This window comes from Pelodiscus sinensis, chromosome 22 (assembly GCF_049634645.1).
Source record: "Pelodiscus sinensis isolate JC-2024 chromosome 22, ASM4963464v1, whole genome shotgun sequence".
In the NCBI taxonomy this organism is placed as follows: Eukaryota; Metazoa; Chordata; order Testudines; family Trionychidae; genus Pelodiscus; species Pelodiscus sinensis.
The window spans coordinates 18,047,643-18,075,179 of NC_134732.1; the positions used below are offsets into that span (position 1 = coordinate 18,047,643).

At 46.3% G+C, this 27,537-nt stretch overlaps 1 long non-coding RNA gene across 1 annotated transcript; it reads right to left on the minus strand.

The window, feature by feature from the left end:
• Positions 1-11,317: 11,317 nt before the first annotated feature.
• LOC112543613 (uncharacterized) lies at positions 11,318-26,805 on the minus strand. The gene is made up of 3 exons (XR_003086843.2): positions 26,378-26,805; positions 13,788-13,883; positions 11,318-11,579 (listed from the first exon to the last, which is right to left on the minus strand). It is a non-coding gene; the product is annotated as an uncharacterized LOC112543613 (long non-coding RNA).
• Positions 26,806-27,537: the final 732 nt, after the last annotated feature.

Below are 27,537 nucleotides of genomic sequence, written 5' to 3' on the forward strand. Positions count from 1 at the left end.
GCCATCAGGCACCCCTCATCGTTTGGCACCCTGGGCAGCTGCCCGGCTCGCCCATGCCTCCGTCCCTCAGCATGTGCTGTGAGTAACATTGTGGCTCCCCGGGCTTCCAATGTTGAGTAGCCCTGCTTTAGAGGCCGGATTTTCAAACTTTTTTTCTCATGACCTAGTGGAAGAAAGTTGTCAATGCCGCGACCCAACATAATGTGATTAGAGTGTGGGCTCCGGATGGGGCTGAGGATGGAGCTTTGGGGTGTAGGAGGAAGCTCTGGCTTTGTGAGGGGGCCAGGGCTGGGGCAGGAGGGGCTTTCCTGGAGCAGCTCCCGGTCAGCGGTGCAGCAGGGGCGCTAAGTACCACAGACCCTGCTGCACCCCAGAAGCAGCCAGCAGCAGGTTCCCGGGCAGCGGGAGTGCAGAGCTAGTGCTCGGGGCAGAGGCAGTGCGTGGAGCCCTGTGCACTCCCCGCCCACCACCTCGGAGCCTGTTGCCGGCCACTTCTGGGGTGCAGCACAGTCTGTGATACCATGCCACCTTCCCCCCCCCCCACTGCTCACCTGATCCCCCTGCAGCAAGGAGACCCAGTGCCCAACATTCCACCACCCAGTCCTGGGTCGTGACCCCTAGTTTGAAAACCGCTGGGCTAGGTTTACTAGACCCTGTTTCAATGCAGGCGGCTGTATGCGAAGACCTCTCAAAGTCCCTTCCGGCCTGACATTTCTATGATTCTGACTTGCTTTACTCTTTAAAACCTCAACTGACTGTAGAAAATGTTTTAGTTTCTTTTCCCGCCAGATGTTCTCTGAAGTTGCCCCTCATCAAACTTCAAGGAACTTGTACGGACATAGAAGAAGCCAGCTGTCAGACTTGGATCAATATATTGGTGCTTGTATTGATCCCATGGAGTGGTGTGGGGGAAGCGGGTGGAGAAAGGGCGATAGGAGGATCAGGCAGGTTTAAAGATGAAATGCAGAAAGGTGAGGTTGTTGCACTAAACCGCCCATCAGATATTTAAAGAGCAACGGCATTTCTGGGAACAGGTGACTTTTTGGAAGAACAAAGAACACTAGAATAATATTGCCAGTGCTTGCGAGTCCTGAGATATTTAGGGTTGCTCTTAAATCCCTGGCTCCCGGAGTCATGGGATTACGTAAGACTCATCTTTCATTCAAAAACAAAACAAAACAAAGGAAGCTTCAAAGTCTCATGAGTTTTGAGAAAAACTTGACATTTGAACTCCTTAAAACTCCCACCCTGGATGATAAACATAAAAAACTCTTAACAATACTGGACATTTTCTCCTTGACAGCTCATGATTTTTAAACGAATCTTTGATTCTTTGATTTTTAAATAATGCCTGGCAATTTTTCTGCAAGCTGCGATCAGTTTTACCATAGCTCATCTGCTTAAAAATAGCACAGTTGCTTGGGTTTTCAGGAAGCCCCTTCCCCCCCCCCCAAACACACAGGCTGCAGTGGTGTAAATAGGTGGAGGATCTAGCCTGTAATGTTTTGTCTTACCGGCCTGAAAATCTTGCCAGTTTATGCCATTGAGTTTGGAAAAAATCAGAAGGCATCTTTAAAAAAGATTGTGGAGGGCTGGGGAGGTGATAAATTATGGTAAAGTTTATTTCCATCAATCATGCCTGATGGTCTTTGGGATCCTGTTTAGTAAGGATAAATACCTATGCATAATAATAAAAAATGCTTTCTGGTTGTGGATAGACTACAGGATGGTGTGTGTGAAATGCAGCTTAGTCCCTTAAAGAACATGCCAGCTGCAAACAAAGTCACCTGGAATCCCACTGTGAATGGGAATTTAACCCACCCAAAACAAACACAGGACTAGACACACTGCGTCATGGAACCCTGTCGATTTCACAAGCCACCTGCATCTTGTTCTGTGATCTCCAGCATGTCACCAAAGCCTCTCTGCTGGGTAGAAATGGAGGCGTGCCCAATTACTGGTGCCATCTGTGCATCATTCATGCTGTGACCTAGGAGGAGGAAGCCAAAAGTAATCACAGAAAGGGAAAGGCGTATTTCTGGATTAATATTTATTATTTGTATTCCTTGAGCACCCAATCATTACCAAGGGCTCACTCTGCTAGATGCTGTACATACACAGAGTAAGAGACAAGTCCTTTCCCAAGGAGCTTACAATCTAAATAAACAAGGTAGGATTTGTGAGCCTCATTTCACAGTGGGGGAAACTGAGGCACTGAACAATTACTTGACTTCCTCAAAGGCTTGGTACAGCAAGGAAGTGAACCCCTCCCTCCTGAGCCTCAGTGTCATGACCTAATCCCTAAAGCACTCTGCCTGTCTGTATTAATGCCCAGGGCTCAAAAAACCGCTGTTTCTACTCGCCCATGGTGAGTAGATTGCAGCCGGTTGCTCCGTGCACCCCATTCATCAGCACTGCGCATGTGTGCAGTGCCAGTCTGGTACCTGTGCGGTGTGGGGCTGGCAAGTAGCTCTCACCACAGTTTGTCGAGCCCTGTTAATGCCTAACAAGGAGCCATCCAGTGGAGGGAAAAGGGATTCTGAGATTAATTGAAACAGCTGTTAAATTATAACGCAGATAGGCTTGTATCAAAACTCCACAGCTGAGCAGCTTTGATCACACAGACCAATCAAAACTTTAAGGCCTTTCATAACAACAGCGACCCAGAGGCTGTCTCCTCAGAAGAGATCTTCTGCAAAAACATCTTGCGCAAAAGCGCGTCCACTCCTCAAAGGCTCATCGCAAAAGTGATGTGCTTTTGCGCAAGAGAGCGTCCACACTGCATGGATGCTCTTGAGCAAGAAAGTTCTAATTGCCATTCACAGAATGGCCATCAGAGCACCTGTGCTATTTTGGATAGGCTCTTTTTGCACAAGAAACCCCTGTGGAGAACTCTTGCGCAAAAAGGAGTTATTCCTCGTAGAAAGAGGTAAACCTACACCACAAAAAGCCCTCTGTTCTGCTGTTTTACTGTTAATTTTCTTGTGCAAAAATGTGCTTGAGGTGTGGATGCTGTGTGGGTTTTTGCACAAAAACAGCTGGTTTTGCACAAACCCCCTGGGCTGCATCTAGACTGGTAGGGACATATTTATCACCCTCCCTGGAGCATGCTGTCTGCTGTTCATGCAGTCAGGCTGTTCATGCTGTTCATGCAGTCAGGTACACAGACCTGCAAAGGGACAAGTGATCCTTTTCTCAGTGGACAAACCACTACTTGGATGCCCTCCAGCGGCAATGCCGTTTGCAAACAATTAACCTACGGTGTTCCCTACGGTGTTCCCTACAGGAACAATGGGGAAGACTTGCAGAAGCTGAAAAGACTGTAACGGCAGTCGCTGTACTCCTTGCAGGCAAGTTATCGGCTGTTGTATGATTGGGGAACATGGGGCCGGGTACACGTCCTCCGCCCCTTTACTGGACACAGTATGAAAGCATTGGGCCCCTTGGTGTATTTTATAGACCTGTAGGGTTGATAGGGCGCTCAAGAGTTCTTCTAGTCCCGTGCTTCCCAACCAGGGCTCCGAGACCCCCTAGGGGCCCACAAGCCCATCTCAGGGGATCCGCCAAGCAGGGCCAGGATTAGACTAGCTGGGGCCCAGGGCAGAGAGCCAAAGCCCTACAGCATGGGGCTGAAGCCAGGGGCCCTGAGCCCCATGGCCTGGAGCTCAAGCCAAAGCCTGAGCAATGTAGCTTTGCAGGGCCCCCAGTGGGGTGGCGCCCCTGCCAATTGCCCTTCTTGGAGCCACCTAACACCTGCCCTGACTTCTATATACAGCAAACCGGTTATTGTGGCACTGGTTGTGGGATTTTTATAGCATGTTGCGGGGGCAGGCCGGCCCCAAAAGAAAAAAGGCTGCGAACCCCTGATGGAGTCCAGTCCCCTGAGAGGTGTTTGTTAAGCAGGGGAGCCAACTGCTATGCCAGGCCTCTGGGCAAAAGGGGTCGGCGGCTTTGTGCCTCTGGAGGGGGGAGATGAGGCAGCCAGCTCTCAGTACTGCCCAGAGCGCGCCACGCTACCCCCTCCCCCCGTAGCCCTTAGAGCTGCCTACAGCATGACGTGACATGCTCCAGTGGCAATTTAAAGGGCTTGGGTCTTATACCCCCTCCCCCCGTCCGTGGGCCTGGGTCCAATCTATTCCAGTGATGGGAATTGCACAAACTCCTCAGACATCTTGGCCCAGTCCTTAATTATCCTAAGCTTTAGAAAGTTTTTCCTAACGTTTAACCTAAATCTCCATGCTACCCACTAAACCAATTATTAGAATCATAGAATTGTAGGGTTGGCAGAGACCTCAGGAGTCATCGAGTCCAGCCCCCTGCCCAAAGCCGGGCCAACCCCAACTAAATCATCCCAGCCAGGGCTTCGTCAAGCCAGGACTTAAAAACCCAGAGGGATGCAGATTCTACCCCTCCCTAGGGAACCATCCCAGTGCTTCACCATCCTCGTAGGGAAGTAGTTTTTCCTAATATCCAATTCAGCTCCCCCCCCCACTGCAACTTGAGACCATTGTTATTTCTTGTGCTTAGTGGGCACGGAGAACAACTGATACCAATCCTCTTTATTATGACCTTTTACCTGTTTGAAAACTGCTATCACGTCTTCTCTCAGCTGTCTCTGGACTAAAGCACGCCCAGTCCTTTCAACCTTTCCTCATAGGTCATGTTTTCCAAGCCTTCTTTCATTTGTGTTGCTCTCATCGGGGTGCTCTCCAATTTATCCACATCTTTCCTAAAGAAGAACGCCCCAAAGGGCATGCAGTCTTCCAGCTGAGGCCCCGTCAGTGCCCAGTCGAGCAGAAATCTAACTTCCACAGGACTTAAATATCTCATATTGCATCCCAAAGTCACACGGGCATTAACAGCCGCCTATTCATTTGCACTGTCCACTCCAGAGTAGCACCCAGAGGTGCGTGTGTGCAAAACTGGCGTGAGCGTGTGTAAAAACTCACCTCGCTCCTGTTCTGTTAGAGGTGTCATGGGACCTGTTCTAGAAATGAAAACAAACTACTGGGCTGTGTCTAGACTGGCAAGTTTTTCCGCAAAAGCAGCTGCTTTTGCGGAAAAACTTTCCAGCTGTCTACACTGGCCGCTTGAATTTCCGCAAGAACACTGACTTCCTACTGTCTGAAATCAGTGCTTCTTTCGGAAATACTATGCTGCTCCCGTTGGGGCAAAAGTCCCTTTTGCGCAAAGCCTTTGTGCAAAAGGGCCAGTGTAGACAGCTCAGATTTGTTTTCCGCAAAAAAGCCCCGATTGCCATTTTCACAATCAGGGCTTTTTTGCGCAAAAGCGCGTCTAGATTGGCACGGACGCTTTTCTGCAAAAAACGCTTTTGCGGAAAAGAGTCCGTGCCAATCTAGACGCTCTTTTCCGCAAATGCTTTTAACGGAAAACTTTTCCATTAAAAGCATTTGCGGAAAATCATGCCGGTCTAGACGTAGCCCTGCTGTCTAGAGCAGGTGCCACGCAAACCCTCTCCTGAATCTGCTCCCCTCACCCAGGGATGGGAGAAAACCTTCCTCATCTGCAAAATGCTACAGAAGGGTCACATCTGCTCTCAGTTATTACAGTCGTGTCAACTAACATGCTCTATACAAGCGGTTCCCAACATTTTTTATACCGTGGACTGGCAAACCCATTCACAAACTTTTGGCGGACTAGCAACATTTTATTTGCATATGTACATATTCGTTAGGTAATTAACGAATATGCAAATAAAATGTTACCTCATAACCCCCTACCCTGACTCCTGCCCCCCCAGTGCCTTGCCCCAACCCCAAATACATTCCAACCCTGACTCCTGCGCCACCCTCCTATTCCCATATCTTATATTCCCAGCCCCCTTCCCTGAGCCCCCCTCAGACTTATATTTCTTAATGTAAGAAATGTATGTTATTTTCACCCTTCTAGCTGAGTATCTCACGATCATGACCATTAATGGCAACCATACGGAGGATTCCTATGGGGCCAGGACCAGAGCGGGGAGGGGCCGTGTCTCCCTCAGTGGGGCAGACTGTGTGTGGCGAGGCTCATGCAGGCACCCAGCTTGGGAGCACACGTGACAGGAAGTTCCCCACGGCAACATGCGCTGCCACCAACGTGCCCACGGCCATGGCCAGGCCAGACAGAGGGCACGGGGCAGGCAATGGCTGGGCAGCTGCAACCCACCTCCCATGGCCCTCCCCTTCTCACCCAGCGCATGTCCCAGCTCCGCCTGGCATACGGTCCTCCCAGACGTGTGGGTGAAATCCAGCCTCCAGCCCGCGGCTACAGCCTCCACCTCTGCCAACAGCCCCGGGGACACAGGACTGTGTGAGCTCTGCACAACCTACTCCACGCTCCTGTCTGCCTGCCCATGGGGCCGCACACCATCCCATTCTGCCTTAGCCCTGCCCCTATGGGTGTGGTCCGGTGTTGTGCTACAGCCCAGCAGCCAGCGGTTCGCAGTCCGGCACAGGGCTGTGAACCAGCGATTGGGAACTGCTGCTCTATATGACCCCCCAGATCTGCCCAACTGAGGTTCTGGAGGATAAAGAGGAAGCAAATTCCAGAGTCCTGGGCCCTTCTTGAAACACATCCTGCTGTTTCCAGGCTGCCGAGGCTGGGGGATACACAGCAAAAGCATTATGGTAGATCTAGGGGGAGACACTTAGGATTACTGTAAAATCTCGAATATAATGCACACTTTTTTTCCACGTTTTTTCAGGTCAGAGTGCGCATTATATATAGGAGTTATTGTTTAAAGTTTTATTTTGGCAGTTCCATGTCAGAAGACGATGAACCTCCGCTATGCCGATGCCATGCTAAGACATGAAATCAACATCAGTTGAAATGGCAGAGATTCCTAGAATGCTTACAATATTTAAAAACAATACATAATATGAAATTTACATCTTACTTGTTGTATGAAATAGTTTATAGTTAATTAATTGCTGACATTAATGAATATAAACACCGTGTATTCTATAGTCGTATGCTCACATGCAATCAACCGGCAATACAAAAAGGCAGGAAATACGACGCACCGACATACCATAGACTTGCAAACGAATAGACTATATTTAACGACGCCTTTGTATCTATGATGATGGGTATCATAAAATACATGTACAATGGTCAAAGTCAGGCTGTGCATTCTATATAAGAGTATGGATCTTTTTAGTATGATAAAATTCAAAAGTCAGGGTGCGTATTATACATCGGTGCGCATTATATTTGAGATTTTACGGTATGTGGGAACCTGCTCCTGGAAGTGTCCCATTGGGGTGTGGAGTGGGACCAGGGAGGACATGAAGTCCAGCAGGTACGTGTTCACACTGATCTCCCTTACTGAACACACACACACACACCTCGGGCAATAAAAGGCCTAATTCCCTGCTGCAAATACGGGTTTTGTGCCTGCCCGGGGATGGATGTGCACCTATTTGCATGTGCAAGTCAAGTGGCTGAGGATGAGATGGGGTGAAAATTTGGAAGCCACAGTCCCTGGAAGAACCAGGCCTGCAAAATGAGCAGGACGGAGGCGGCAGTCATGTTCCCAGCATATACATAAAAATCAGAAATAAAAAATTAAACCCTAGCAACAAAAGGCGCTAGCATAGCAACCGCAGCCACGGCTGCAAAACAAACAGTAACTAAGAGGCTCTGGGGGAAACAAAATGTTTTGGTCAGTCTCTTCAGGTTTTTTAAGGTAACCCCGGTGCCCTGGATCTACAAGAAGTTTGTTAATACACTGACTCAGTGATATGGTAAAGAACCATCTGCGTTGTACTGGCCAGCTAGAGTGCCCTGAGTGAAACTCTTGTCCTAGCATGCCCCAGATCTTGCTTAAGGCCAGGAATGGACTCTCCAGGGATGGTGTGTGCCTTGATTATCTTAAATCCTGGTCTAGGATACAGAAAGGCTCTTCCACAACATTGCAGGGAGCAAGAAGACAGTAACAACCAAGCAAATAGTGAAACTAGAACTTAAATGAAATTAATAGGTAGCAGGTTTTAAACAAATGAAAGGAAGCATCTTTTCACACAATACACAGTCAATCTGTGGAACTCCTTGCCGCAGGATGTTGGGAAGGCCAAGACTATATCAGGGTTCAAAAAAGAACTAGATAAATTCATGGAGGTTAGGTCCATCAATGGCTATTAGCCGGGATGGGATGGGATGGTGTCTCTACCCTTTATCAGAAGCTGGGAATGGTTGACAGGGGATGGATCAATTGATGATCACTTGTTCTGTTCATTCCCTCTGGGACACCTAGCATTGGCCACTGTCAGAAGACACACTGAGCTAGGTGGACCTTTGGTATGACCCAATAAGGCCATTCTTCTGAAATCCATTGCTGTTTTGCCTGATTAAAGGAAACGGCAAGTACAGCATGCTGGCTCCAGGACTGTGGTGCAGTGACAAGCTGGCCCCTTTTACTCTGCTCTGCATGAGGCCCTGTGCTAAGCCGAGTTCAGCTGGGCCTGGGGACGGAGCCAGAAATCTAGGCTGTGGGAGCTAATAGCGAATGGATGCAATACACAAATTAAAGGATGGCAGAGAAATCTGCAGCCACTGCCAGTGAGGGGAAGCCAGATGCATGGGGTGTCTTTGAAAGAGGAGGGAGAGGAAGTTTGGCGCCTTGGAAGGAGGAAGGCGTGCCAAGCCCAGCAGGCAGCATGAAGGGAGGCACAAAGTCAAGAGTGGGAGGGGGGAGCATCAGAGATGCTGATTGGCTGGCTGGCGGCAGGGGGCGGGGTGCAGAAGGAAGGGAGAGATGAGAGGTAGGAAGGGGTGGAGCTGTTTTGGTGCTGACGCAACAGGCAAGCGCTTCTGCTGAGATCGGCCCTGAAGTGCATTTCTAACCCAGACACCTACTGGGTGTGGTCCACAATCCCATGCAGTGGCATGTGGACCACTTACAGCGAGAGAAAAGAATGAGTGAGCTCCACAGCTGAAACCATGCACCGACTGGTTTTTAGCTCAAGCTGCAGAGGTTCATGTGTTAAGCTCCAGAGGACCCAGGTTCAAATCCGCCTCTTGACGGTTCCACTTTGGCTACATCTACACTGCTGCATTATACCCAAAATAGTATCCGGTGTCTTCACTACAAGCCCGTTATTTTGGGCTCACTATTCTGACATCCCTGTAAACTGCATTCCACGAGGAATAAGGGATGCTTGTCTTCGAGTGATGTCCCTGTGGGTGCTCCACTGTAGGTGCTGGGCTTGCCCCGGCATCACAGAATGGAGATTTTTCTCGTAGCAGTACCCAATCGGACCGCACATGCGGGGTGGCGTCTTGCGGCGTTCGTGCTCTTTTGTGTGAGTGAGCGGTCCGGTCCTCGCCAAGTTCCTCTCGACCGCCTCAGGCTGCAGACAGAGTGAACTACTCTCCTCAATCTCCCTCCTTGTCGTGAGATCCCTCTTGTTAAAAGTTGTTAAAACTTGTTAAAACTTGCTATTCTTACCATCTAATAAACCATCTTGTTAGTCTTTAAAGTGCTACATTGTCCTGCATTTTGCTTATTCTTACCAGTTTTTACTTCTCCTTAGTATTTCTCCTAGTTAAAAAAAAGAAAGAAATGTAATACCTCAATGTTTCTCCTTTCCTGTTCGTACCCCTGTTTCTTTCTACAGTCCCACTTGCTGTACATAGTTATATGTTATAAGATAGACATAGTTTTCGTTGTTCATCTAAAAAAACAACATTGGAAATGCTGTCATTGCCCGGATTTAAAAAATGCGACACTTGCCGCGAGGCAATGCCTGCCTCTGATGGGCATTCTTCATGTATCTGCTGCCTTGGGGAAGCCCATGTTCCCCAGAAGTACCCACACTGTACAAAGTTGACTGCAAGGACCCAAAGGGATAGGAAAATGAGGCTCCAAATGATTCTATTCAATAAAGCCCTCCAGCCGCCACGCTCGGAGTCAGCCTTAGGAGATCAGCCCCCAAAACGTAGGACTTCGCCTCCTACAGCCGTTTCGCCCAAAAGACCGCGCGCATCACCGGCCAGGTCTTTACTGGCCACCTCTCATGGCAGAGTTAGCACGGGGGATAAACCCGGCACTTCAGGCACCGCGAAGCCACGTTTAAAGATGTCCGTGGCACTGAAAACAAAGAAACCGGCAGAAGAGGCACCTACTGCGGCACCGAGGGTTGTCTTGGCACTGCCCGCTACCAGACCTCTGGCACTGACAGACACCTCGGTACCGAGGGCATCATTGACACCAGCGAACAATACTGCTTCAGATTGGCATGCGACACTGAGAGAGTTGGCACCAACACCAGTGGCACCGACTCTGCACACCATTGGCACCGAGCCACACACCTCAGCACCAAACACTCCTCCACGCTGAAGTTGTTCCCGATCTCTGGTATTCTCACCGGCACCATCGCCTTCCCTGCCGGCACCGCCCTTCCCGAGATCTTACTACAGTCACCGCCACCGATCACCATACTTTCCTCATCAGCAGCTACCATCCCCCTTCCTAGCATCATACAGGGACCACCAGCAACACCACTACCATCACTCTTCTGCCTCTCCGGCGTCCTCTAGAGCCTCCTACACCCGCTCCTGTTCTCCCCACTCACCACACATTCATCATTGGGAACACGTCCGATCTACCTACTCTGACAGGCCTTCACCACTGGATAGACTTTACCACCGTGACGACCGTTACCACCATGATTCACATAATAGGTACTCACTCATACCAATATAGGTCTAGATCGCATGGAAGGTCATATTGTGACTGCGCATCTTCTAGATACTCACCGACTCCAGCTCCTCCTACTCCAACAGGGCAACCGACATCTCCACCTCAACTCTCATCAGAGCCAGATGACACCCACTTTTCCACTGAGGAACACCCACCAGAGGTGTCTCCTACTGACCACTCTCCTTCCCCAGATGAAGCCGTCATTCCTGGGGACATTTCCCCACCAGACGACCTCCAGCTGTTCCAAGAACTCTTCAAATGAGTGGTGGTTAGCTAAGAGATACCGCTGGATGAAATAAAGGACAAAAAGCATTGTCTTCTTAAAAATCTCCAGCCACAGTATAAATCAAGGCTAGCTATCCCTCTAGACAAAGCTATCTGGGAGGTCTCTGAGGAAAACTGGCAAACCCCAGCCTCTGCACCACCAACCAGCAAAAGAGCTGACAGAAAGTATTTTGTACCTCCCAAGGGTATGGAATTCCTTTTCACCCATCCCCAGCCCAACTCTTTAGTAGTGGACGCGGCCCATCAAAGATTAAAAATACTGCAATACAAACATGCCTCCAGACAAAGACTTGATTTATTGGGCAGAAAAGTCTACACATCCACAATACTTATGCTCAGAATTGCCAATTACACTTCACATCTCTCTAATCACATATTCGATACATTTACAAAGCTGACGCCACTGTTGGATCACCTGCCAGAGTCTAAAAGGCCCATACTAAAATCGGTTGTGCAGGAGGGCTATACATCGGTGAGAATGGCCCTCCAGATAGCAATGAATGTGGCGGATATAGCAGCCCATTCCACGGCCCCGGTGGTAGTCATGAGGCGAGCATCTTACTTTCAAGCAGTGGGAGTCCCAAAGTACCTACAAAATAAAATCGAAGACTTACCATTTGACAGGGACAAACTGTTTGCTGGAAAGACTGATAGCGTATTACAGTCTTCCAAGGACTCCCGCACAACCCTTCGGACATTGGGTATGCATACCCCGCCATAGAGGAGATGTTGATATACTCCTTACCAACTATGGTATGACCCATATGTCAGACAACAATGGCAGCAACAACTAAGAACAGGTTTGATGTCTTGGTCAGGGGTACGCAGACAGTCTCCTACAGCAGCAGGGTCACCACATCCTCCTCTTTCACCAACGTTTAAGTCCGTTTCATCACCAATGGGCCACAATCACCGTAGAAGAGTGGGTGTTGGAAATAGTTCAGTCAGAATATTCCATTCCCTTCCTCGCCATTCCTCCCAATACACCCTGCATCCGGTCCCTCTTCAGAGACCCATCTCATGAAGCCCTGCTATGCATCGAAGTCAACCATCTGCACTCCTTAGGGGTGGTAGAACCAGTCCCGGACGAGTTCAAGGGAAAGGGCTTTTACTCCCATTATTTCCTCACTCAAAAAAACGTCGGGGGGATGGCGACCAATACTAGATCTCTTCTGTTTGAACAGATTTCTACAAAAACAATGATTCAAGATGCTGACACTTGCTGCTATAATGCTCATGTTGGATTGCGACAACTGGTTTGCTGCCCTCAAACTCCAGGACGCGTATTTTCATGTTTCAATCCATCCAGCACACAGACAATTCCTACGATTTACAGTTAGTAGGGATCATTATCAGTACAAAGTCCTACCATTTGGCCTCTCGTCCGCCCCCAGGGTATTCTCAAAAATCCTGGTGGTAGTAGTGGCACACCTCTGCCAACAAGGAGTAATCATATTTCCTTATCTGGACAATTGTTTACTCAAGGGTTACACTCGTACCAAAGTACTCAATATGGTCTTCACCACCATGAAAACCTTCCACACCCTCGGACTTCTTATCAACGACCAAAAGTCCACTTTTCACCCTACTCAAGAGCTGGAATTCACTGGTGCCCAGCTACATGCAAACACCGCCAGGGCATACTTACCCTTCCAAAGATTCCACACCATTCAAGAACTGATACAAATCATTCGAGGCAGCCCAACTGTTCAGACAATCATTTGTATAAAGCTCATGGGTCACACCACTACTTATGTGGTACGCTACCCTAGACTACATTTCTGCACCCTCCAGTGTTGGCTAGCACTTGTATACAGTCACATGAAACGCGACCTTTACAGGCCAGTGACCCCTCCTCAATCTGTCCTTCAGTCTCTCTGCTGGTAGACGAATCACACAAACCTTCTTACCAGTGTACCCTTTCACCAACAGCAACCCTCGCAGCACATCACCACCGACGCCTCCCTCCTAGGACGGGGCGCACATATGGGCACCATGTCCACGAAGGGCCAATGGTCACCATCAGAGACACGACTCTACATAAACCGTCTGGAGCTCTGGGTGATTTTCAACATGTGCAGATACTTCCATGAACGCATCTGCAATACCACAGTGAGAATCCTCACGGACAATGTTGTGGCAATGTATTATGTGAACCATCAAGGTGGAGCTCGATCCTGCTCCCTTTGTGCAGAGGCAATCCGGTTTTGGAACTGGTGCATTCGCCATAACACCTGTGGCATCCTACTTTACTTGAAACTACAAACGTTGCAGTGGATTTTTTCAGCAGACACCTCGTCCCAGATCATGAGTGGGAATTACACGATGGGGTCCTCCATATTCTCTTCCAACGCAGGGGCACTCCCCTAATAGAGCTCTTTGCCACTTGTCACAACAAAAAATGTCAGAAGTACTGCTCCAGAGCAGGACTCAGTCTGGACTCTCTAGAGGACACATTCCTCACCAACTGGAACGGACCTGTCCTATATGCCTTCCCATCGACAGTTCTCATCCCCATAGTTCTGCAGAATATGAGAACGAACAAGGCCATGGTCATACTGATAGCCCTAGCATGGGCACATCAGCACTGGTTCCCCTTCCTCCGAGACATCTCACCATGCAGACTGTTTCTACTTCCAGCCCTCCCGAACCTCCTCACACAGAACCAAAGCTCATTACGACACCCCCAGATTCACATGCTGAACCTCACTGGCTGAATCCTTCTAAATCCCTTTGCTCCACACAAGTCAAACACATTCTCATCCACAGTAGATGACAAACAACCAGAACCACTTACCTTTCAAAATGGCGCAGGTTCATCTCCTGGTGTGCCACACAGCAAGAGCTTCCCGAATCGACTCCACTTCACGTTATCCTCGATTACTTGCTTCACCTAAAACACACAGGACTGTCATTAGCCTCTCTCAGAGTTCATCTAGCGGCCATTTCAGCATTCAGACAACATATTGTGGGCACCTCCCTCTTTGCCCACCCAACCACAAAAAGATTCATGGAGTAATCATGGAGTAATTCATGGAGGGCCTTACGAACTTAAGCCCTCCCCATAAACCCATTCCTCCAGTGTGGAACTTAGATGTTGTACTCGAAGCTTTAACTCATTTGAGCCACTCGCTACCATACTGCTTCAGACATTAACCATGAAGGTAGTTTTTCTTCTTGCCATTACGTCAGCATGTAGAGTTGGTGAGTTATCAGCTCTTATGGCAACACCCCTATATGCCATCTTCAATAAGGATAGCATAGTCCGAAGACTTCACCCAACATTTATCCCGACAGTATCATCAAACTTTCATGTGAATGAACCAATTGTCCTCCCATCTTTTCACCTGAAACCTCATGCCTCCCCATGAGAAGCGGCCCTCCATACACTTGATATTCGACGAGCTCTTGCTTTTTACATAGAATGCACAAGATCTTTCAGAAGAACTGCCCAACTGACTGTGTCTCTGGCCGAGAGATCGAAAGGACACCCAATATCATCCCAGCGCATCTCAAAACTCATAACCACCTGTATAACTGAGGCCTATGCCTCCAAGCGTATTCTGTTTCTGACACAACCTCGAGACCGTTCCACAAGAGCAATGGCAGCTTCAATGGCCTTCCTCAAGGGTGTTCCCCTTAAAGACATATGCAGAGCAGCCACCTGGTCCTCACATGACACCTTTATAAAACATTATGCTATACATCAGGGGAGGCGTTCAGATACTGCGGTGGCATCAGCAGTGCTCTCTTCAGCAGATAAATAGGGACTCCACTTTTCCCTCCTTCCTGCTCAGTGGAGTACTGCTGCTCAGACACCTACAGTGGAGCACCCACGGGGACATCACTCGAAGAAGAAAGCAAAGTTACTCACCTCGGTGCAGTAACTGTCATTCTTTGAGATGTGTGTCCCCGGGGGTGCTCCATTACCTGCCTTCCTCCCCGCTTCAGAGTCCTTCTCCTTTAGGTCTTCCAGATTCCGAGGCGGACTCAAGGAACTGGCGGGAGCCGGACCGCACACTCACAAAAAAGAGCACGAATGCCGCGAGACGCCATAGTGCATGAGAGGTCCAGCCAGGTACTGCTATGAGAAAAATCTCCATTCTGTGGTGCCAGGGCAAGCCCAGCACCTACAGTGGAGCATCCATGGGGACACACATCTCGAAGAACGACAGTTACTACACCGAGGTGAGTCACTTCGCTTTTTGGAACAGCGCGTCATTTTGAAATAAGTGCTGCATAGACCGCGCCAGAAAACCAACCCCCAAATTGGACCAAACTCCCAAATAATCTGTCTTATTCTCTGTAAAAGTTTCACACAGAGAAAGCGAATAAGGTCAGGTCGACCCATTTATTAATGAAAGAAAGAGATGCACAGGAGTTGCTCCCCGCCCCCGTAACAATTATTTACACTGGGCTTGATAATAAACAAGTCTTTTTATTAAGTACAAATTGTAGGATTTAAGTGATTTCAAGTGAAAACCATCAGATCAAAGTAAGTTACCAAATTAAAATGAACAAAAAATGCTTAGCTAGTTCTGATCCACTAAGAAACATGTTACATGCCAATTTTTGCCCTAAACAGCTGTTCTTATCTCAGATAAAAGCTTCAGATCAGTTGATATTTTACTCTGACTTGGGTCTACGGAGCCTTAAGTTCTTTGTATCGTCTTAGGGTGAACCATGCAGTTTCAAAGGGCCAGTTGGAGACAAAGGCTGATTGCTTCTTATTGCTTAAATAGACTTTCCCCCAGAGCGGGAACCCTTTGATAGCGCCCCCTCATGGAAAAGTACCACATTCAAGATGGATTCCAGTACCAAGTGGCAGGGTCACATGTCTTTCTAGGCCCAATCACCATTTGGGCATATAGGACAAACAAGAGTATTCACCAGTGGTGAATCATTAGACTCTATAAACAGACCCACACTTCATAGTTCTACTTTTGCACACAAGAATGGTACCAGAGCCATAGCCACAAGTGGGTAGGGTTGCCAGATACCAAAGTTGTTGAGAAAACGCCCCCCCCCCCCCCAAAAGCCAGCCGCACAAAAAAAAAAAAGGCACTTCGCCTGCACCTTTGAATCCCCATGGTCCCCGCTCCCCTGGCCCCTGCCAGATGCAGCAGGGGAAGAATGTCCCAAGCAGCCTTCCATCTGAGAAAAACAGAAAATAACGGACAATTTTCTGTTTTTTTTTTTTTTTTTTTTTTTTTACCAGACAGAGGCCACAAATACCGGACTGTCCAGGCCAATACCAGACACCTGGTAACTCAAAGTGGGCCTGGGCCCACTCACTTAGAAGCCAGGCCCTCCTGCTTTCTGTGCTGCCTCTGCTTCCTCCGGGGCTAGGGGTCTGCCCCTCTCTGCCCAGTGCTCCAGTTGAGCCAGGGGACTGGGGTCAGGGGCTAGCCCCACTCTGCCGCCTGGTGCTCCCAGCAGGGAGTGGGGTCAGAATGCAGGGGCTTGCCCTGTTCTGCTGTCCGGCCCACCTGACAGGGAGCAGTGAGCCTCCATGCCCCAACCTGACACCCTTGCTGGGAGCACTGGTTGGCAGAGCAGGGCAAGCCCCAATCCCCACTCCCCTGGAACAGTAGGCAAGTCCATGCCCCCACTCCCCCATTCCTGGCAGGGGAGTGAGGGAAAGTGAAGTGGCTGGGGGGGTGTAGGACACAGATTTTTATAGGGATCCTGGCCAGAGCATCTATCCTGCCCCCTTCCAAAGCTGGCTGGGGGAGGGAGAGAGGTGGCCCCATGGCTGCTACCCCCAGTCATTGCCCACTCACCCAAAGTTGGGGCCCACCTGTCTGTCCCATGATGGCTGGGCCACTGAATGACACATGCACAAAAATAGGCTATACAGTTCAGTGGACCGTAACTGTAAAATGGATGCTACATGACCTGTTTTGCATGAAGTATCTTTGGGTATGTCTACACTAGCCACCCTAGTTCGGACTAGGGTGGCTAATGTAGTCATTCAAACTTGCAAATGAAGCCCGGGATTTAAATATCCCAGGCTTCATTTGCATGTTCTTGGGCGTCGCCATTTTTAAATGCCCGTAGTTCGGACTCCCTGCCTGTGGCTATACGTAGCACGGGCTAGGTAGTTCGAACTAAAGCCCCTAATACCGTTACCCAGGAGGTTAATGGTAGTCCGAATTAGGGGCTTTAATTTGAACTACCTAGCCAGTGCTGCGTGTAGCCATGGGCAGGGAGTCTGAACTACTGGGCATTTAAAAATGGTGGCACCCAGGAACTTGCAAATGAAGCCCGGGATATTTAAATCCCGGGCTTCATTTGCAAGTTCGAATGACTACATTAGCTACCCTAGTTCGAACTAGGGTGGCTAGTGTAGACATACCCTTTGAGTTATGCATATTCATAAGCCAATTCTCAGAAGGCATGGTGGGGGAGAGACAATTGTAAATAAGAAGCAGGCAGCATTACCTCCCATCAATGTAAACAAACTTCTTTGTCTGAGCCATTGGCTGAACAAGAAGTAGGACTGAGTGGATTTGTAGGCTCTACAGTTTTACATTGTTTTGGTTTTGAGTGCAGTTATGTCACAAAATTAATCTGTGTTTGTAAAAATGGCACTTTCACAATTAAGAGATTGCACTATGATACTTGTGGGTGATGAAAAATATGATTTCTTTTATCATTTTTGCTGTGAAAATATTTGTAATAAAAATAATATAAAGTGAGCACTTTGTGTTCTGTGTTGTAACTAAAATTGATACATTTGAAAATGTAGAAAAACACCCAAACTATTTAATAGCTTTCAGTTGGTATTCTATTGTTGAACAGCGCAATTAAAACAACGATTAATTGTTTTCAATGGCAATTACATTTTTGAGTGAATTGCTTAAGTTAACCACGATTCATCCGCAGCCCTAGTACAAAACAGCCCCTGCCATGTTATTAGTCACATGAATGGGAAAGAAACAACAAACTGAGCACCAAACATGTCCTAAAAGGGATTTGATTGCATGCAGGTAATGAACAGCTGCAGCTGTGTCAGAAGAGGGGCTGCAGAAATGAGCTCTAATGCTTGTTAATTTCAAGTGGCATCCACTATGTGAGTCAGGCTCCGGAGTGGAGGGCAGGGTGGGAAGGCCAAAGCCGACAGCACTGCATGGTAATGATAAATATTGCTATTTCTGCTGCACAGTAAAAAGAGTCGCATACAATTCTGGCCTGGCAGGCCATCCAGAAAGCACTGGAACAGTATTAGGTGGGTTTGGGATTTGGAAAGAGTTATTACAGAGAATACAGATGGGATTGCATAAAAATTGAGTTGCAGACAATTTGGCTTTATGGAAACCCACTGTTAAATGAACGCTTGTTAAAAGAATATATTTTCCATGCTCCCCGAGCCAAACCAAATATACTGAGACATATTTAAATGCTTGCCTGCTAAAATAACAATTTCCCCGCAAATCAAAAGGTAATACACAATAAAAGATGGCCCCGATAAAAGAACAGTTTCTCTCGCGTGCCAAATGGAAACATACTAATAAAGAGCCGAGGCCTTTTAAAGATGTGTTGGATTTTTTTAAAGTACTAAAAAGAATAATATTTTTGTGCAGTAGGGTCTGTCTGTCTGGTCTCACATAAACGTCTGTCTGTGTATCTATTTCATCGCAGGGAGGCTAAAAAAGAATGATTATGCCCTCTGAAGTCATGGAGCTAGCAACTAAAGTCATGCTTCACCATTGTCCCTTGTGTGCCATTTGTCCCTATCAGCGAAACACAATGTACACTTCATTGCTGTACTGCTTACTCGGCTCAAGAAGCATCTTGTCTGAATTACCAACAGCCAGTTGAAATACTAATGTTCATCTAATGGAAAGTGGGTGAAAGAGCTATGAATAAGTGTGCAGTCTTTATTCTGTTCCAGTGGTAGGAAAACAGAAAACTTCTGCACATCTCCCTCTTTATAAGACAGGAGAAACTTTGTTTAAGTGGGATCAAAGCAACTTTCTCCACTGAAGGAAATTTGTTCAGAGCATCTCTGGTCTGAAGCATCTGGCACGTTGGAAGACAGGATACTGGGTGAAATGGACCACTAGTTTGATTCAGGAAAGGCCATTCTTATGTTCTTAAATCAAAGAAAATATTTAAGACATTCCTTCCAAGAAGGAAGATTCCAGAAAGTTATAATACAACACCAAAAGAACCCAGAATAATAATTTTTAAGAGGCACACTTCAACAGAGACCATGACATTTTCATCCACAGAACCCCATGTGTATGGACACACAGAATTTATGAGTATGAAGACCGTTGTTCATGCATTTAGTGCACCTAGCCATAGGGGAGGCAGGATAAGGGATGCCCTGAAGGGAAGATCATGGGGTGGATTCCAGTGTGGCCTAGGGGCTAGGGCATTTACCTGGGGAGGGCAAGGTGGTGGGTTGAAGTCCTATGCCTGAGAGCTAAAGGGACAGCCAACACTCACGCCAACCTGGAGGGAGGCAGGATGAGGGAGGCCCCAAAGGTAAGGTGGTGCAGTGGGTTCCAGCATGGCCCAGGGCATTTGCCTGGGAAGGGTGCAATTTGGGTGCAAAAATGATTATACCTGCAATACTGCACACCAACATTTACAAAAAGGCCAGGCGCAAACCAGATTGGAAAAGTCTGTCCATAAGTGTTCTTCTGTTTGAGAGTGTGTGTGCATGTGTAGTTTTTGTTTTACCCTCCCTGATGCTGACTAGGTAGGACTTTACTCATTGTGCAAAAAATCCCCAGCAGAATTATTTGTTGCCAATGTTTTATTTAAAGGAATTAAGTCTTGGATGTGTTAACCACATCACTAGTGGCAACAGGTCTTCAAGCCATAAAATAAGAACTAAAAATAACAGGACGTGACAAACAACATAGGAGGCTATTTTGCATGGCCCGGGTAGCCTTGTGCAACAACAGACCCTCTGCTGTTTCTCAAGCACTCTTCTGCTGCTTTGTTCCTGTCCTACTCGGCTCTTCTTACTCATGAAAATGAGAAAGCAATCGTGCTGGAATCACAGAGGTTCCCCAAGGAATGTTAGGATCCTTCCAACCTGACAAGAGTATTTTGATTATTTATTTTCATGAAGATCAAGGGCTCCTTTGTGTTAGGTGCTGTACATGCAGGCTACGTCTAGACTGGCATGATTTTTCGGAAATGCTTTTAACGGAAAAGTTTTTCGTTAAAAGCATTTTCGGAAAAGAGCGTCTAGATTGGCACGGACACTTTTCCACAAAAGCACTTTTTGCGGAAAAGCGTCCGTGGCCAATCTAGACGCGCTTTTGCGCAAAAAAGCCCCGATTGCCATTTTCGCGATCGGGGCTTTTTTGCGCAAAACAAATCTCAGCTGTCTACACTGGCCCTTTTGCGCAAAAGTTTTGCGCAAAAGGGACTTTTGCCTGAACGGGAGCAGCATAGTATTTCCGCAAGAAGCACTGATTTCTTACAGTAGGAAGTCAGTGCTTTTGCGGAAATTCAAGCGGCCAGTGGAGACAGCTGGCAAGTTTTTCCGGAAAAGCAGCTGATTTTCCGGAAAAACTGCCCAGTCTAGATACAGCCACACAGTAAAAGTCAAGCCCTTGTCCTGGAGAATTTATAATCTATAGAACTACTCATATTATTTATCTGATGATAAAAACTAGAAGCACTATTCAGGGTGTCATTGTGGCAGGAGCCGTACAATCAAGCAAAAGACAGACAAGGTGGATGAGGTAATATCTTTTATTGGACCAACTTCTATCAGGGTGCATCTACACAGCAGGGCTTAACTCGAAATAAGCTACGCAAATTGAGCTACGTCAATTGTGTAGCTTATTTCGAAATAGCTTATTTTGAAATTGGGAGTGTCTACACAGAACTTATGTTCAAATACAGCACTCTACCTCTGACTTCCCTTACTTCTTGTACAATGAGGGTTACAGGAGTTGGAGTAAGAAGTCATCTAGCTTGACAGTATTTTGACAGTAATTCAAAATAACTGCCTTCTGTGTAGATGCGGACTAAGTTATTTCAAAATAACGCTGGTTATTTTGAAATAATGTTGCTGTGTAGCCATACCCTTGCTGAAAGACACGCTTTTGAGTGGCACAGAGCTCTCTCATCTTCAAGTCAAAAGGCCATTCCTTCTGCCTGAGAAAACATAATATAGGGTTATACCAAGAGAGAATGGATGGAAGAAAGGCTACGTCTAGACTGAAGAGTTAAATCGGAAAGAGATATGCAATTTGCGTCTTTTTCTGATTTTCTTTCAAAAGAGGCTTTTCCAAAACTTGGCATGTCTATATGGTGCCAAATTTTGGAAAAACCTGCTCTTTCAACACATCCCTTATGCCTCGTAGAACGAGGTTTACAGGGATGGCGAAAGAGTGTGTCTGCGTATTTGAAATTTTTTTCAGAAAAGCCGACGTATTCTTTGGACGCAGCATTGCTTTTCCGGTATCCCAAAAAAGTGCTGAAGTCTAGACATAGCCAAAGAGACATAAGGCTTGGGAATTGGTGGGAAAGGCAAGGTAATAGTATAAATGCATCCTATATAATGTATTGTCCCAAACAATTGTCCCGAATATCAATACTCCTAATATTCCAACCCTGGACTACACCCATGTAAAGACTGACCTGTGCTAGGGTTCTATGGTGGGAGTTCAAATTTTAATTTATTGTTTCAGTTTTACCCTCGTGCCACAAATATAGGCCAACAAATTTTATTTCTAGAGGGACCTGTGATGGAATATAATATAATGCCTTTTTAAAAATTAAAGCATTTAAAATGATATCTCATTTTATGCAGTTTGCTTACTTTTTTGCACTTTACCACATCACCAGACCAGTCAGTTTCACTTTTTGTTTAAAGTCTATTTCACCGACTGTTTCAAGGGCTCTAGTGCAAAATGTCTGTGCTAGTGTGCAAAACGAGTGATGTTCAGTTCAAGGAGACCCTATTTTTATTGTTTTTAATGCAATTACAATGGCATTTTTGTTCATGTTTTATCATTTTTTCCACCCCCCTCCACACACAGATTCTCTCTTTCTCATTTAAAAAAAAAATAAAGTCGAAATGCAGGGCCTAAAGTTATTTGGCATTGTCCCTTTAAGATGTTATGTTACTTCATGGCTAGAAGTAAACTTGCTAAGAAACTGGAAAAGCAATAACTTTTATCTTTTTTGTCCTTTCAGAAGAGTGGAGCATTGCTTCCATGGTGGAACCCATCCAGTAATTATATTGCAGTTAGCTAAATGTTAAATTAGTCACTCCTCCTCCCACCCCTGCCAAAAAAAGAAGTTGGCAATAAATTAAAAACAGTTTTATTTACCTTGAACTATTCAGCCACGAATGCACATTATTTAGGTACTGGAATAAAAAGCCATTCACTCTAGTTCAATTGGCCATTTAGTTCAATTTGTGTGTGTTACTGTAGGTAATTACTATGGTAATAATGTACTGTAATCTGTGTTGATTTGGAACTTACCCTGTTTCTATATTAATAATAAGTACCATATATACACACTAATTACCCGTTTGTTACCATGGTTATTTGTGTAGATGCCATGTTAACGATACCCTGGAAACATAAAGCAATCCCATTTTTTGAATTAAATCTTTGTGGTCTCTTTAGTGCTAAAAGCCCAATTCACATAAAATAATGATGAAGAAAATGAGATCATTGCTGCAGACTTGCCAGCAAGCTGATTAGCTGAACTACATAAATATACCATCCTGAAAAATTAAAACCTCCAAAACATTTTCCATGGTTGCTAAGTAACTTCCCAAAGATGACATCACTTACAGGAATACGTGGTGCCAAATATGTCCTGCACACATATTTATAGGCCATATAGTCCATGGAATGTATACTCTGTATATGAAACTCAGTAATTTTCTCTGTTGCCACAGGTGTAATCTGCTGGATAAGGGCCAGAGAAGACGGAAAAACAAGAATCCTTTAAATTCCTGTTGCAAGTGATTTACCCATTTGAATGAGTCAATGGAAGACAATTCCTAGACTTTAAAGGCCAGACGGGGCCAGCATTATCCAGGGCCACAAAGGCCAAAGGATTTCCCCTTGTAATACTTCAAGAGGAGGGAATTATGTAAATGACCCCCTAATATATAAATGAACATACATCCTTCATCTTAAATTTGTCATTACTTTTTTTTTAAAGGGATCGGGTGGGAAGAAATACCACTGTGATGGATTGGCTCATGTGCTCCTGCCCTCTACTGGATGGAATCAGAATTGCTCAAGTGCCTGTTAAAGGTCTCATTCTGCAGAGATTCTCCATTCGTACTTACGGGACACAAGGATGCGAGTGGTAGCCCTGTATAAGCTTCATAGACTTTAAGGCCAGGAAGGGCCATCAGAATCTAGTCTGACCTTCTATCCATTGCAGACCACAGAACCTCACCCCCTGCTCGTGGGATGTGCTGCAGAGATGGACATGGATTTATTAAATCTATGTGATCTCCTCTTTAGGGAAGTGAAGCAACTACCTCACAGGTATCAGCACCATTGGCAGGATGAGACTTCACTGGTCCCTGGCCCCCAGTCCTGTGTCCTGCCCACTAGACCACATCTTTGTCAAATCTCTAGAACGACAGAAGTCTGCTGTTCTACTATGCACTCAGAGACAGGGCCAAATGTCACTTGCTGACACCTGTACATTTCCGGGTGGTTACACTTGGGTACCTGGGCATAGAGGAAATCCTGAAGTTTGCCTTTCTTCTGAAAACAACCCACAGAGTAGCTAGACCATTGTCCAAACTGGATCTACATTAGAATTAAAAATAGTTCCTTGGCAACAAAAACATCCCCTTTTCAATGATCACATGGTAAACAATGCATTCTTCCCACTGCAGTATTAATGACAAACCCTTCACTAGCCCTTCGGGTCTCAGGGGAATGCTAGGGTGAGAAATCAAAGGCGGTGTAGCTTCAATTCTCTTCAACACTAATGAATAATGCAGATAAACTTAAAGAGCCCAAATCTCATTGTGGGATCTGAGCCCATGGTCATTATTCAAGACCTTGGAGTCAATAGAGACTTGCTTGCATAGAGACTTCAGAATTCGTCCTTTGGTTCTGTAGTTCTACTCAACGGAGGCCCAAGCACAATCCCAGTGCTAGTAAAAACACAGCCTCTTCCAAAGGGTGGCACTTTTTCCATTTCCCAGCAGAGAAGGCCACAAAGCTATTTGTAGCCATTGTAATAAGCCAGTGAGACACAGCAATAGCCAGGTTTTGAGCCCTTGTCTATACTATCGTGGGCTGTTGACCAAAGTTATGCAACTTCTGCTATGTGAAAAAAGTAGCTAAAGTTGAGTACTTAGAGGTCTGCTTATCACAGTGACTTCCCTATGCTAAGTAAAGAGCTAACGCTCTCCCATTGACTCCCCTTACTCTTCTTGTTTTGGTGGTGTACCGCTGTTGACGGGAGAGCTCTCAGTGGTCGATTTATTGTCTGTTCTAGACACGATAAATCAACCTCCGCTGGACTGATCACAGCCCTTCGATCCATGTACTGAAGACATGCCCTGAGACACCATAGAAGAGAATGGGGGACTCTCACTGTCATGGTGGGAGAAAGGGCTTTTCTCACTAGTCTTATTCAAAAGGGAAAGGAGACAGAAAGAGAAGACTCCAGCAAGTTTTGCTGACAAGCAAATTAGTTGTCTGGAGGAACTGTGCCAGGATAGATCAGCCTTGAAAACAGCCATTGCAATGTTGCAGATAGAGCGGGTGAAATTTTGTGTCTGAAGCTTTTTTTCTGAAAAATCCAGATTCGGGTTGGCCAAAATGTTTTGTGAATTCATGTTGATTTTTGCTGACTTATTTGGATTGATTTCCGCTCCCCCCCCCCCCCCCCAAGAAAAAAAATGGTGAAAAAATGAAACATTTTGATCTGATACAATTTTCCATTTTGAAATTTACATCAATTTCTTTACAAGTTTAAAAGGCTCAATAACAAAATTAAAAAAAACAAAAACAAAATCCAAACACTCGTTTGGATCAAAAGCAACATTTTGTTTCACCCAAAACAATTTTTCCCCCCAATTTTGTGCGTCAACAAAAATGTCAATACATTTTTACTTCAGGATGATCCACAACAAATAGTTTTATTGTTATTCTGAATAGCCACAAAACAAAAAAGGTTATTTGCACCGCTGTAGTTGTGAGTGTAACTAGGATAATCTGTTGAGTAAGCATCAGCCACGAGCTGAAAGATATCTGAAGGCAGCTTTGTATCTTACACAGCGTTTCTGAAAGACTTAAAAGCAAAGATGATGCTTCTCTAGTGGGGCTTTGAAGATTTCCCCTCTACATTCCTCCCAGCTTTATGTCTTTCTCCTCACTCTTAGCACAATTAAATACTTCCATCTAAGGAGGACTGGCTGGGAGTCCTTCCTTGGGACTGTCTTATCATTACAGCCCTGCCAATCCACAGATACCTGCTTTAGATCCCTGGTATCATTGGTCCCTCTAGTCTTTTCCATCCACGTGTAGAATATTTTTATGTGCATCAAAGCATGTGTGAATGTGCACCACCAATAGAAACACAAAACCTAACTGTGAGCACTCTGCTAATCAGCAGGGTGGCATTTGAATCTTTCCTGAGTGGCCGCACAAGTGCATAACTTTTGTGCATGATACTACTTTTGTATTTGCCTAGGGCTCTACTTATCATCCTCTTTTTCGTCAGCCAGAGGAGTGACACTGGATCAACACAAGCCTTCCTCTGCCTTCCCAAGGTGGCATTCTATACTGGCTTCAGCTACGACAGTCCCAGGGAGCAAAAGACCTGGACCTGACATCCAACCAAATCCCCATGAAGCAAGAAGGCTGTGACTAGAAAGCAAACACGCAGCAATGTAGAACTCATACACTCGAATATAAGACTTGCCATTTCAGAGCAGATCAGTGGTCCTTCAGGCCTAGGGTCCTACCCTATATTCCCTCTATTTTTTCCCCGTACATGGTACAGAATAAGTTTTGTTAAGTGCACTTGTGCAGATGTGCACCATGAATAGAAACACATGCTGCCGGCTATGGGCACTCTGCTAATCAGCTGGGCAGCATTTGAATCTCTCCTGGTGTGATTCAATCGCCCAAGCACTCCTGTATTGCCCAAGTACTCAGTTTACAGGGCACACTGGGTCCTACCCATTCCCAGTACCTTGATGCTTCAGATTTAAGCGAGAGTCTCCTCATAATGAACCTGGTTAATTATGCAATAAGATAAAATAATACCCCTCCAGCCCCCTGAACTCATCAGCTGAGGCATGAGAACCATTTAACACCCCCCCCCCCCCCGATTAACACACTTGGTCACAGACTGATCATGGCTTTTGAGCACCCTCAGTTTCTCTCCTTCTATTTGCCCTCAACTTACTTTTACACCAGGTCATCTCAGTTCCCAGCTGTGGGACATTTAAACGGAACGTCTCAGCAGTTCCTAGGCAGAACGACACAGCTAGGACACCACCAGCATTTGAATGAGGAGCTACTTAGTGTCCTTTTATCATTTGGTCAATTATTTTTCTGCTGAAGCCTGCGATACACAAGACATAAATCAAAGCAGAACAGGAGCCCTTAGAGCTGCCCCTAGGAGCAGGTAAAGATAATCAAAGATTTTAATTAGAGAAGCCAGTCAAGAAAAGCAAAGCAGGGGAGAGGGTACACAGTGAGGCCGGAGAGCTGGGCGGAGAAAAGAAAACAAAGAAAGAAAAACATCACTTGTTTAGGATCTAGTCAAATGTTTCTAAAGCCACATTTTCCACATGACTCCCAGTAAAAGCTCTGGGTTTGATTATTAATCACAGATGCATCCCCATCCATCACTCCTTCCGGCCAGGCCTCCCAATTTGTTTGATGTGCTATTTGATGCTTGCTCATTTCACATCTTGTCCATTGAGTGGCGTTGACCTGGGATAGAGTTGTTTTAAGAAAAGCCCAGTCACCCCCCCGTAAGCACACCAGGCAGGAAATATTCTTCTAGGTTTGTTAGCTACCTGACCCTAAGCGCACTGGAGAGACAGTGACACTTGAAGCGGCTTTTTAAATAGATGGGCTTTGCCTCTTCGCTCATACATCTGTTTAATGACCTCTCCTTGTGGGCACTTGACACGTGATTTATTGGGTATAAATTTTACCTTCCACTCATGTTGCAATTGGTAATTCCAAAAGGTGACTCAACTTCACCTCAGGGGAACTTTGCTTAATGATATCCTACCCTGCTCTCACTCTGTCCTTTTTCTTTCAAACTTTTTGTCTCCCTTCAAATAAATGTGCTGCCAAAACAGCTTTTGCAAGATTTGAAGGAGATTGTGTTTTGCAGAAAAAGCAGCATCCCAGACGATTTCCTGCAAATGAAACTCTCCCCCCCTGCTTCCCCCGCCACCAAACTTTAATTCTTTTACTGGCATCTGTAGCCTCTAATTCATAAATTCATCAGGACTTTCCCAGGATGTCAGTTTTGGCAAATGAGCGCCGAGTCGCCTCATGCTAATGGAGTGGTGGGCTGCCTGACCTCAGGAAATAGAGAGGCCAAAC